The sequence below is a fragment of the Salarias fasciatus genome, chromosome 7, assembly GCF_902148845.1.
Source record: "Salarias fasciatus chromosome 7, fSalaFa1.1, whole genome shotgun sequence".
Classification (NCBI taxonomy): Eukaryota; Metazoa; Chordata; class Actinopteri; order Blenniiformes; family Blenniidae; genus Salarias; species Salarias fasciatus.
Window position 1 is genome coordinate 5,387,619 of NC_043751.1, and position 12,526 is coordinate 5,400,144.

General features: G+C 48.0%; 7 non-coding genes across 7 annotated transcripts; 3 read left to right on the forward strand and 4 right to left on the reverse strand.

Annotated features, from left to right (window-relative positions):
- Window positions 1-319: 319 nt before the first annotated feature.
- On the reverse strand, window positions 320-401 carry trnal-cag (transfer RNA leucine (anticodon CAG)). The gene has a single exon. It is a non-coding gene; the product is annotated as a tRNA-Leu (tRNA).
- Window positions 402-1,158: 757 nt separating this feature from the next.
- Window positions 1,159-1,231, forward strand: trnav-cac (transfer RNA valine (anticodon CAC)). Its single transcript has one exon. It is a non-coding gene; the product is annotated as a tRNA-Val (tRNA).
- Window positions 1,232-2,265: 1,034 nt separating this feature from the next.
- On the reverse strand, window positions 2,266-2,347 carry trnal-cag (transfer RNA leucine (anticodon CAG)). Its single transcript has one exon. It is a non-coding gene; the product is annotated as a tRNA-Leu (tRNA).
- Window positions 2,348-6,162: 3,815 nt separating this feature from the next.
- Window positions 6,163-6,235, forward strand: trnav-aac (transfer RNA valine (anticodon AAC)). Its single transcript has one exon. It is a non-coding gene; the product is annotated as a tRNA-Val (tRNA).
- A 1,034-nt stretch (window positions 6,236-7,269) lies between these two features.
- trnal-cag (transfer RNA leucine (anticodon CAG)) lies at window positions 7,270-7,351 on the reverse strand. Its single transcript has one exon. It is a non-coding gene; the product is annotated as a tRNA-Leu (tRNA).
- Window positions 7,352-11,032: 3,681 nt separating this feature from the next.
- Window positions 11,033-11,105, forward strand: trnav-cac (transfer RNA valine (anticodon CAC)). The gene has a single exon. It is a non-coding gene; the product is annotated as a tRNA-Val (tRNA).
- A 1,034-nt stretch (window positions 11,106-12,139) lies between these two features.
- Window positions 12,140-12,221, reverse strand: trnal-cag (transfer RNA leucine (anticodon CAG)). The gene has a single exon. It is a non-coding gene; the product is annotated as a tRNA-Leu (tRNA).
- Window positions 12,222-12,526: the final 305 nt, after the last annotated feature.

A 12,526-nucleotide genomic window follows, 5' to 3' on the forward strand; every position in this document is an offset into this window, starting at 1 on the left:
TTTGAGAAATGTTGTGCCGTAACAACAGAGTGGACTGACCACGGTGTGTCCTTTTGGGGAATTGTTCTGACGTGGGGACTCCCCTCCGATCAGCCTTCTTTTCAGGCCAGCTTACGTGGACTCGATGTCCCTTGGCAATTGCGGCTTTTCATGGAAATTTCAGTACCCAGGTGATTTCAGGAGGCTTGTGCCATGGTTCTGTTGTTGAAGCACATAAGTTGCAGGTGAGTTCTTAAGAGTTGACATTTCTCCAATGCAACAGAGAAGCTTGTCTGACTCCTTTGATCAGTTTCAGAGAAGCCCCAAAAGGCTTCCAGGCTGGCAGTGGTGGGATTTGAACCCACGCCTCCGAAGAGACTGGAACCTGAATCCAGCGCCTTGGACCGCTCGGCCACACTACCTGTCTGAGCCAAAATGTCAACGTTCATCCAAGCTGGAAGTGGCAACTGGCTGCAAGAAGGAGGAAGGAACGACGTCTTTTTTTGTTTTTGTTCTTTTCTGAGAACAGGGACCAAGAAAAGTGCGAGCAAGCAGTGGTGTGTGTCACCAGTAGCAGAGGATGGTTTCGATCCATCGGCCTCTGGGTTATGGGCCCAGCACGCTCCCGCTGCGCCACTCTGCTTTACACAGAGGGCATTTGACAGCAGAAATGCTTACTAAGTGCAATAAGCAGACGTTTGACTGTGGCTGGCCATGTTGAGAAAGTTGGACGGCTTTGATGCTTCCACCTGTTGAGCCTGTAAGGCCAATATGCTTCTCACTTGGGAAATGGACACGTAACGCTTGTGCGGTTGGATGCCGACTCTTGCTTTTGTGATGCAAAGTATGACAGACTTTAGCCAAAGTGGCCAGGCTCAGCTGTCGTCAATGGATGGATGATTGAATTTTGGCTGAGGGAAGAATACAGTGGATTGCCTTGGTTCCCCGGCTTACTCAAAGGTGGACATTTCACTCAAACAGGAACTTTTCTACCTGCTGCCATTTGGAAGTATCACAGCCATCCAACTTTGTCAACATGGTCAACCATGGAAGTTATGTGATCCACATGTCCTCAATGTCCGCAAATCAATGTTGTTTCGAAAGCTGCGATCACAGCTACGGCCTATTGCTTGCTTCAAGTCAAATGTGTCCGTGCTGTCATGTGCCCTTTGCACAATGGTTTCCGTAGTGTAGTGGTCATCACGTTCGTCTCACACACGAAAGGTCCCCTGCTCGAAACAGGGCGGAAACATCCTGGTGTGCTTCAATGCAGCTTGTGTTTTGGCTGATTGCTTTTGACTCCAATCTGTCAGACTTTAAAAGAGGTTGTCAGAACACAAGCATTCAGGGGCACTTTCACACCAGCCCTGCAAAATCGGCACTTTTTGGGAGAACGTTCATCGTTTGTGTGTGTGTGAAAGCTCCCCTCACTAAAAAAATGCCGGTCTTCCGGGCTAACTCCTAGCCCACACCATTCAAATGAGCCGGATTTCTTCGTCTGCCTCTCTGGTCAGTGTTTGTCTTGGGCGGCAGTGCCCCAAAACCTGCAGCTGTTGTAATTGGATGACGTTGCCCATGCATTTGGTCCTATGTCAAAAGTGCAGTTGGAAAGCTAGCCAAATCCAATGAGCGTGTGAAATTTCTCGGCTTCCCCCCACCAGAGGATATCAAGTCATGGACTATCCTGACGGGAAAGCAACGAGATACTCCAGGCTGCATTGTTTTTTTCTTTGTTTTGTTTTGTTTTGTGTTTTCTTTCATGTACAAGTATCATTCCGGACTTGGAGGACTGCAAAACTTCAAAATGATGAGTCTGGTGAACCAAAATATTTCTCACCAGTGGAATTTCAACTTGGTGGGTGTGTGGTCGAGACCTGATTTCTTTGCGATGCAAAGTCTCTGAGAGTGTCATTGACAGCCCTAATGAAGAGGACATGTTACAACTCAGTTGTTTTTCACCAATGGGATTTGAGAAATGTTGTGCCGTAACAACAGAGTGGACTGACCACGGTGTGTCCTTTTAGGGAATTGTTCTGACGTGGGGACTCCCCTCCGATCAGCCTTCTTTTCAGGCCAGCTTACGTGGACTCGATGTCCCTTGGCAATTGCGGCTTTTCATGGAAATTTCAGTACCCAGGTGATTTCAGGAGGCTTGTGCCATGGTTCTGTTGTTGAAGCACATAAGTTGCAGGTGAGTTCTTAAGAGTTGACATTTCTCCAATGCAACAGAGAAGCTTGTCTGACTCCTTTGATCAGTTTCAGAGAAGCCCCAAAAGGCTTCCAGGCTGGCAGTGGTGGGATTTGAACCCACGCCTCCGAAGAGACTGGAACCTGAATCCAGCGCCTTGGACCGCTCGGCCACACTACCTGTCTGAGCCAAAATGTCAACGTTCATCCAAGCTGGAAGTGGCAACTGGCTGCAAGAAGGAGGAAGGAACGGCGTCTATTTTTTGTTCTTTTCTGAGAACAGGGACCAAGAAAAGTGCGAGCAAGCAGTGGTGTGTGTCACCAGTAGCAGAGGATGGTTTCGATCCATCGGCCTCTGGGTTATGGGCCCAGCACGCTCCCGCTGCGCCACTCTGCTTTACACAGAGGGCATTTGACAGCAGAAATGCTTACTAAGTGCAATAAGCAGACGTTTGACTGTGGCTGGCCATGTTGAGAAAGTTGGACGGCTTTGATGCTTCCACCTGTTGAGCCTGGGAGGCCAATATGCTTCTCACTTGGGAAATGGACACGTAACGCTTGTGCGGTTGGATGCCGACTCTTGCTTTTGTGATGCAAAGTATGACAGACTTTAGCCAAAGTGGCCAGGCTCAGCTGTCGTCAATGGATTGATGATTGAATTTTGGCGGAGGGAAGAATACGGTGGATTGCCTTGGTTCCCCGGCTTACTCAAAGGTGGACATTTCACTCAAACAGGAACTTTTCTACCTGCTGCCATTTGGAAGTATCACAGCCATCCAACTTTGTCAACATGGTCAACCATGGAAGTTATGTGATCCACATGTCCTCAATGTCCGCAAATCAATGTTGTTTCGAAAGCTGCGATCACAGCTACGGCCTATTGCTTGCTTCAAGTCAAATGTGTCCGTGCTGTCATGTGCCCTTTGCACAAGGGTTTCCGAGTGGTCATCACGTTCGTCTCACACACGAAAGGTCCCCTGCTCGAAACAGGGCGGAAACATCCAGGCGCGCTTCAATGCCGCTTGCATTTTGGCTGATCGCATTCGAGTCCAATATGTGGGGATTTCAAGCAGGCTGTCAGTTGAGAAACTCCTGCTCCCTAATGGCCAGCCTTTTTGTACACATTGAGTGTAGTGTGAATGTGGCGATGGAATGCCATGCTTGATATGATGGAGCAAGCAAAGGATCATCTCTCCTTGAGAATTTTGCAGATTTAAACCCGGCAGGAGCACGTGTCATTGTTGTCAGTCAAGTGAAGCACTGAACTAAAGTGTACAGTCAAGTCAGCCATAATTCACGCAACCTGGAAAACTGTTGTCCATGTGTGAAAACAGACATTCGGGGGCACTTTCACAGCAGCCCTGTGAAACCCGGACCGCTGACCAAATGAGGACTTTCTGGGAGAACGCTCATCGTTTGTGCATGTGTGAAAGCTGCTCTGATCAAATATTGGGGGTCTTTGGGGCCAACTCTGGTCCCCCTGTGAAGGACGGTCTCGCAGCGGACTTTCCAGTCTCCCGGCAGACTATCCAATAGCTACAGCGAGAGGACGTGATGTGGAGCACAAAGCATTTGAGTAGAAAAATAAGCAATGCCGGTCAGAGATGCACAAAGAAAGGAAGCGCAGGCAGTCATTCAAAGATGGTCAGAAGACTATTTATCAAGGTTGTTTCCATTTAGGTGCGTGCGGGCTCCTGTGACGGGGATTCAGATTTCACTCAAACAGCAGTTTTTCTACCTGCTTTCAGTAGTGGAGCATCACAGCCGTCCAGCTTTCTCAGCATTGTCAACCATAGGGTGTTCTGTGATCCAGATGTCCTCAATGTCCACAAATCAATGTGGTCTCAAAAGCTGCAACCACAGCCACGGTTTATGACGTCAAGTCCAATGTGTCCATGCTGTCATGTGCCATTCGCACAAGTGTAGCCTGGAAGTTACATTTTAATGATCGTGAAGATTCTGGGCAGTGACCAATCAGACGGCGGATTGAGGTCGGCATGAGACACGCCTGGCAAGGAGAGTCTTGAGTTATGTCGGCTTGTGGGATCAAGCTGGACGGTTGGCTGTGGCACAGAGTTGTGGCCTGAAGCAGCAGGATCAGCCGAGAAATCAAAAGCAGGAGCAGGGCACGGGGATGGAGTATGCGGACTGGCTGTGACAGCAGGAGACCCATTCTTATTATCCACCAGAGAGCACTCCCCCTCAGTGGCGGCGGGGTGGAGCTTGGTGACAGTGTGACCAAGCAGAGACATCACCCCATTAAGGACAACAGCGAAATCCTGACCTGTCAGTTTTGCGACTCTTTGTAGCTCTGCCAAGTAGGTTTCTGTCTGCAACTTCCCTGCCTCTTTCACGCAGGCTGTAGCCAAATCCAAAATCTCATACGAAACCTCGCCATCGTCACACACGCATATATATGGTAAATATGGACGTAGTGAAACCAACGCTGCGCCCGAATTATATTCAACCACGATCGAACGGTGAAAAGCGGAATGCGGTTCATCGATATATTCAAACTTTGAAATGGAGCCGTATTGTTTTAGGAATTCGATAACCTCGTCATCCGTTTTAGTTTTGGTCCCTTCTTTTATCAAAACTGCATTTGAAATCTTAATACCATGTTTCTCGAATATGTCCATGTTTACACAATATATAAAAATACCAAAAACAAATCAAAAAAATGTTCAGCTTTTTTTTTTTTCCCCACTCCTGGCTGGGCTCGCCACTTTATGTAGCCTGGAAGTTACATTTTAATGATCGTGAAGATTCTGGGCAGTGACCAATCAGAAGACTAGATCAGCTCATGGAGTGGAGAAGTAGGAGACTGAACACGTCTGAGTGAAGCGGTACCTTTTTTATATAAATGCAACACCACAGACAACAACAAACATAAGTGAAAAAACAAAAAAAACAATGAAGCCTTAACCAATGAAGTGATCTTCGTACAAACAAATCAGTGTCGACAGCGGACACCAACGCTGTTTTCTTGATTGTTGATCACCCAGCCGGGGATCAATGAGGTTCCCGTCAGAGACGGAGCAACACAGTTCTTGAGTCCACCTTGAAACGTCCAGAGAAAAATCCAAGGGTTTAGGAGGGGAAATGAAATGATAGAAAGGTGGCCCAGAGATAGGTTGCAGAAAGGACAAGGAGATCAAGCTGCAGGGTAGAAGCCGTCCTACCAACCCAACCTGAGCAGATTGGGTTCCACTTAGACTTGCTTCTCAGGTGCAGCTTTCAGCTCGGGCCTAGCGGCTCGCCATCGACCTGGCCTGCGTCAAAACAGGTCCAATCAATATTGTGCACATTGAATCAAGACTAGTCATAAATACAAAAATATAATTCCATGTTGTACAACACATCGTCTTATTAAAACTGGATTTGAATAAATACAGACTAAGATCTTCAGTGCATAGTATCACAGACAAACACCAACAGCTCCAGCGATTGGCTGGGCTGCAGGAACAACACCAGCATCATAACTGGTGTTAAAGTGCATAATTTCATTTCATGATTACCAGACTAGTAATCAATTGTCCGATAAATAAATAACAGTGTTTCACATCTTGATTGACACAGACATATTCGGAATACAATGATGAAAAGGAATGAATGGAGGCTAAGCTAACGCTAACGCGACTCACCAACTCCTCAGATTGATCGCGCACAGCTGGCTTCCACACAGCACCGCGGCTCCGGTAAACTGCTCCTACACCCCAACATTCATGATGTTTAGTTCGGAGATGGTTTAGATTCAGTTTGTGTCAGCAATGCTCCAACCTACCGGCAGCGTCCCTGTCCGTCGTGCCTGTCTCATTACTTCCGGGTGCCAGCCGGCCACCGGTGTTTATAGATCGTGATTGGACGCACGGCGTCACGTGACCGCGTGACGTAATGACGCGCGGAGAACGAGGAGGATTTTGAATAATTATTTAGGGAAATTAATAAGGGATATTCTGAGGCAAAAACCCATTTTCCCACCTGGGTTACACAAGGGTTTCCGTAGTGTAGTGGTCATCACGTTCGTCTAACACACGAAAGGTCCCCTGGTCGAAACAGGGCGGAAACATCCTGGTGTGCTTCAATGCAGCTTGTGTTTTGGCTGATTGCTTTTGACTCCAATCTGTCAGACTTTAAAAGAGGTTGTCAGAACACAAGCATTCAGGGGCACTTTCACACCAGCCCTGCAAAATCGGCACTTTTTGGGAGAACGTTCATCGTTTGTGTGTGTGTGAAAGCTCCCCTCACTAAAAAAATGCCGGTCTTCCGGGCTAACTCCTAGCCCACACCATTCAAATGAGCCGGATTTCTTCGTCTGCCTCTCTGGTCAGTGTTTGTCTTGGGCGGCAGTGCCCCAAAACCTGCAGCTGTTGTAATTGGATGACGTTGCCCATGCATTTGGTCCTATGTCAAAAGTGCAGTTGGAAAGCTAGCCAAATCCAATGAGCGTGTGAAATTTCTCGGCTTCCCCCCACCAGAGGATATCAAGTCATGGACTATCCTGACGGGAAAGCAACGAGATACTCCAGGCTGCATTGTTTTTTTCTTTGTTTTGTTTTGTTTTGTGTTTTCTTTCATGTACAAGTATCATTCCGGACTTGGAGGACTGCAAAACTTCAAAATGATGAGTCTGGTGAACCAAAATATTTCTCACCAGTGGAATTTCAACTTGGTGGGTGTGTGGTCGAGACCTGATTTCTTTGCGATGCAAAGTCTCTGAGAGTGTCATTGACAGCCCTAATGAAGAGGACATGTTACAACTCAGTTGTTTTTCACCAATGGGATTTGAGAAATGTTGTGCCGTAACAACAGAGTGGACTGACCACGGTGTGTCCTTTTAGGGAATTGTTCTGACGTGGGGACTCCCCTCCGATCAGCCTTCTTTTCAGGCCAGCTTACGTGGACTCGATGTCCCTTGGCAATTGCGGCTTTTCATGGAAATTTCAGTACCCAGGTGATTTCAGGAGGCTTGTGCCATGGTTCTGTTGTTGAAGCACATAAGTTGCAGGTGAGTTCTTAAGAGTTGACATTTCTCCAATGCAACAGAGAAGCTTGTCTGACTCCTTTGATCAGTTTCAGAGAAGCCCCAAAAGGCTTCCAGGCTGGCAGTGGTGGGATTTGAACCCACGCCTCCGAAGAGACTGGAACCTGAATCCAGCGCCTTGGACCGCTCGGCCACACTACCTGTCTGAGCCAAAATGTCAACGTTCATCCAAGCTGGAAGTGGCAACTGGCTGCAAGAAGGAGGAAGGAACGGCGTCTATTTTTTGTTCTTTTCTGAGAACAGGGACCAAGAAAAGTGCGAGCAAGCAGTGGTGTGTGTCACCAGTAGCAGAGGATGGTTTCGATCCATCGGCCTCTGGGTTATGGGCCCAGCACGCTCCCGCTGCGCCACTCTGCTTTACACAGAGGGCATTTGACAGCAGAAATGCTTACTAAGTGCAATAAGCAGACGTTTGACTGTGGCTGGCCATGTTGAGAAAGTTGGACGGCTTTGATGCTTCCACCTGTTGAGCCTGGGAGGCCAATATGCTTCTCACTTGGGAAATGGACACGTAACGCTTGTGCGGTTGGATGCCGACTCTTGCTTTTGTGATGCAAAGTATGACAGACTTTAGCCAAAGTGGCCAGGCTCAGCTGTCGTCAATGGATTGATGATTGAATTTTGGCGGAGGGAAGAATACGGTGGATTGCCTTGGTTCCCCGGCTTACTCAAAGGTGGACATTTCACTCAAACAGGAACTTTTCTACCTGCTGCCATTTGGAAGTATCACAGCCATCCAACTTTGTCAACATGGTCAACCATGGAAGTTATGTGATCCACATGTCCTCAATGTCCGCAAATCAATGTTGTTTCGAAAGCTGCGATCACAGCTACGGCCTATTGCTTGCTTCAAGTCAAATGTGTCCGTGCTGTCATGTGCCCTTTGCACAAGGGTTTCCGAGTGGTCATCACGTTCGTCTCACACACGAAAGGTCCCCTGCTCGAAACAGGGCGGAAACATCCAGGCGCGCTTCAATGCCGCTTGCATTTTGGCTGATCGCATTCGAGTCCAATATGTGGGGATTTCAAGCAGGCTGTCAGTTGAGAAACTCCTGCTCCCTAATGGCCAGCCTTTTTGTACACATTGAGTGTAGTGTGAATGTGGCGATGGAATGCCATGCTTGATATGATGGAGCAAGCAAAGGATCATCTCTCCTTGAGAATTTTGCAGATTTAAACCCGGCAGGAGCACGTGTCATTGTTGTCAGTCAAGTGAAGCACTGAACTAAAGTGTACAGTCAAGTCAGCCATAATTCACGCAACCTGGAAAACTGTTGTCCATGTGTGAAAACAGACATTCGGGGGCACTTTCACAGCAGCCCTGTGAAACCCGGACCGCTGACCAAATGAGGACTTTCTGGGAGAACGCTCATCGTTTGTGCATGTGTGAAAGCTGCTCTGATCAAATATTGGGGGTCTTTGGGGCCAACTCTGGTCCCCCTGTGAAGGACGGTCTCGCAGCGGACTTTCCAGTCTCCCGGCAGACTATCCAATAGCTACAGCGAGAGGACGTGATGTGGAGCACAAAGCATTTGAGTAGAAAAATAAGCAATGCCGGTCAGAGATGCACAAAGAAAGGAAGCGCAGGCAGTCATTCAAAGATGGTCAGAAGACTATTTATCAAGGTTGTTTCCATTTAGGTGCGTGCGGGCTCCTGTGACGGGGATTCAGATTTCACTCAAACAGCAGTTTTTCTACCTGCTTTCAGTAGTGGAGCATCACAGCCGTCCAGCTTTCTCAGCATTGTCAACCATAGGGTGTTCTGTGATCCAGATGTCCTCAATGTCCACAAATCAATGTGGTCTCAAAAGCTGCAACCACAGCCACGGTTTATGACGTCAAGTCCAATGTGTCCATGCTGTCATGTGCCATTCGCACAAGGGTTTCCGTAGTGTAGTGGTCATCACGTTCGTCTAACACACGAAAGGTCCCCTGGTCGAAACAGGCGGAAACATCCTGGTGTGCTTCAATGCAGCTTGTGTTTTGGCTGATTGCTTTTGACTCCAATCTGTCAGACTTTAAAAGAGGTTGTCAGAACACAAGCATTCAGGGGGCACTTTCAAACCAGCCCTGCAAAATCGGCACTTTTGGGAGAACGTTCATCGTTTGTGTGTGTGTGTGAAAGCTCCCCTCACTAAAAAAATGCCGGTCTTCCGGGCTAACTCCTAGCCCACACCATTCAAATGAGCCGGATTTCTTCGTCTGCCTCTCTGGTCAGTGTTTGTCTTGTGGCGGCAGTGCCCCAAAACCTGCAGCTGTTGTAATTGGATGACGTTGCCCATGCATTTGGTCCCTATGTCCAAAAGTGCAGTTGGAAAGCTAGCCAAATCCAATGAGCGTGTGAAATTTCTCGGCTTCCCCCCACCAGAGGATATCAAGTCATGGACTATCCTGACGGGAAAGCAACGAGATACTCCAGGCTGCATTGTTTTTTTCTTTGTTTGTTTTGTTTTGTGTGTTTTCTTTCATGTACAAGTATCATTCCGGACTTGGAGGACTGCAAAACTTCAAAATGATGAGTCTGGTGAACCAAAATATTTCTCACCAGTGGAATTTCACTTGGGGGGTGTGTGGTCGAGACCTGATTCTTTGCGATGCAAAGTCTCTGAGAGTGTCATGACAGCCCTTATGAAGAGGACATGTTACAACTCAGTTGTTTTTCACCAATGGATTTGAGAAATGTTGTGCCGTAACAACAGAGTGGACTGACCACGGTGTGGTCCTTTTGGGGAATTGTTCTGACGTGGGACTCCCCTCCGATCAGCCTTCTTTTCAGGCCAGCTTACGTGGACTCGATGTCCCTTGGCAATTGCGGCTTTTCATGGAAATTTCAGTACCCAGGTGATTTCAGGAGGCTTGTGCCATGGTTCTGTTGTTGAAGCACATAGTTGCAGGTGAGTTCTTAAGAGTTGACATTTCTCCAATGCAACAGAGAAGCTTGTCTGACTCCTTTGATCAGTTTCAGAGAAGCCCCAAAAGGCTTCCAGGCTGGCGTGGTGGGATTTGAACCCACGCCTCCGAAGAGACTGGAACCTGAATCCAGCGCCTTGGACCGCTCGGCCACACTACCTGTCTGAGCCAAAATGTCAACGTTCATCCAAGCTGGAAGTGGCAACTGGCTGCAAGAAGGAGGAAGGAACGGCGTCTATTTTTTGTTCTTTTCTGAGAACAGGGACCAAGAAAAGTGCGAGCAAGCAGTGGTGTGTGTCACCAGTAGCAGAGGATGGTTTTCGATCCATCGGCCTCTGGGTTATGGGCCCAGCACGCTCCCGCTGCGCCACTCTGCTTTACACAGAGGGCATTTGACAGCAGAAATGCTTACTAAGTGCAATAAGCAGACGTTTGACTGTGGCTGGCCATGTTGAGAAAGTTGGACGGCTTTGATGCTTCCACCTGTTGAGCCTGGGAGGCCAATATGCTTCTCACTTGGGAAATGGACACGTAACGCTTGTGCGGTTGGATGCCGACTCTTGCTTTTGTGATGCAAAGTATGACAGACTTTAGCCAAAGTGGCCAGGCTCAGCTGTCGTCAATGGATGGATGATTGAATTTTGGCTGAGGGAAGAATACAGTGGATTGCCTTGGTTCCCCGGCTTACTCAAAGGTGGACATTTCACTCAAACAGGAACTTTTCTACCTGCTGCCATTTGGAAGTATCACAGCCATCCAACTTTGTCAACATGGTCAACCATGGAAGTTATGTGATCCACATGTCCTCAATGTCCGCAAATCAATGTTGTTTCGAAAGCTGCGATCACAGCTACGGCCTATGCTTGCTTCAAGTCAAATGTGTCCGTGCTGTCATGTGCCCTTTGCACAATGGTTTCCGTAGTGTAGTGGTCATCACGTTCGTCTCACACACGAAAGGTCCCCTGCTCGAAACAGGGCGGAAACATCCTGGTGTGCTTCAATGCAGCTTGTGTTTTGGCTGATTGCTTTTGACTCCAATCTGTCAGACTTTAAAAGAGGTTGTCAGAACACAAGCATTCAGGGGCACTTTCACACCAGCCCTGCAAAATCGGCACTTTTTGGGAGAACGTTCATCGTTTGTGCGTGTGTGAAAGCTCCCCTCACTAAAAAAATGCCGGTCTTCCGGGCTAACTCCTAGCCCACACCATTCAAATGAGCCGGATTTCTTCGTCTGCCTCTCTGGTCAGTGTTTGTCTTGGGCGGCAGTGCCCCAAAACCTGCAGCTGTTGTAATTGGATGACGTTGCCCATGCATTTGGTCCTATGTCAAAAGTGCAGTTGGAAAGCTAGCCAAATCCAATGAGCGTGTGAAATTTCTCGGCTTCCCCCCACCAGAGGATATCAAGTCATGGACTATCCTGACGGGGAAAGCAACGAGATACTCCAGGCTGCATTGTTTTTTTCTTTGTTTTGTTTTGTTTTGTGTTTTCTTTCATGTACAAGTATCATTCCGGACTTGGAGGACTGCAAAACTTCAAAATGATGAGTCTGGTGAACCAAATATTTCTCACCAGTGGAATTTCAACTTGGTGGGTGTGTGGTCGAGACCTGATTTCTTTGCGATGCAAAGTCTCTGAGAGTGTCATTGACAGCCCTAATGAAGAGGACATGTTACAACTCAGTTGTTTTTCACCAATGGGATTTGAGAAATGTTGTGCCGTAACAACAGAGTGGACTGACCACGGTGTGTCCTTTTGGGGAATTGTTCTGACGTGGGGACTCCCCTCCGATCAGCCTTCTTTTCAGGCCAGCTTACGTGGACTCGATGTCCCTTGGCAATTGCGGCTTTTCATGGAAATTTCAGTACCCAGGTGATTTCAGGAGGCTTGTGCCATGGTTCTGTTGTTGAAGCACATAAGTTGCAGGTGAGTTCTTAAGAGTTGACATTTCTCCAATGCAACAGAGAAGCTTGTCTGACTCCTTTGATCAGTTTCAGAGAAGCCCCAAAAGGCTTCCAGGCTGGCAGTGGTGGGATTTGAACCCACGCCTCCGAAGAGACTGGAACCTGAATCCAGCGCCTTGGACCGCTCGGCCACACTACCTGTCTGAGCCAAAATGTCAACGTTCATCCAAGCTGGAAGTGGCAACTGGCTGCAAGAAGGAGGAAGGAACGACGTCTTTTTTTGTTTTGTTCTTTTCTGAGAACAGGGACCAAGAAAAGTGCGAGCAAGCAGTGGTGTGTGTCACCAGTAGCAGAGGATGGTTTCGATCCATCGGCCTCTGGGTTATGGGCCCAGCACGCTCCCGCTGCGCCACTCTGCTTTACACAGAGGGCATTTGACAGCAGAAATGCTTACTAAGTGCAATAAGCAGACGTTTGACTGTGGCTGGCCATGTTGAGAAAGTT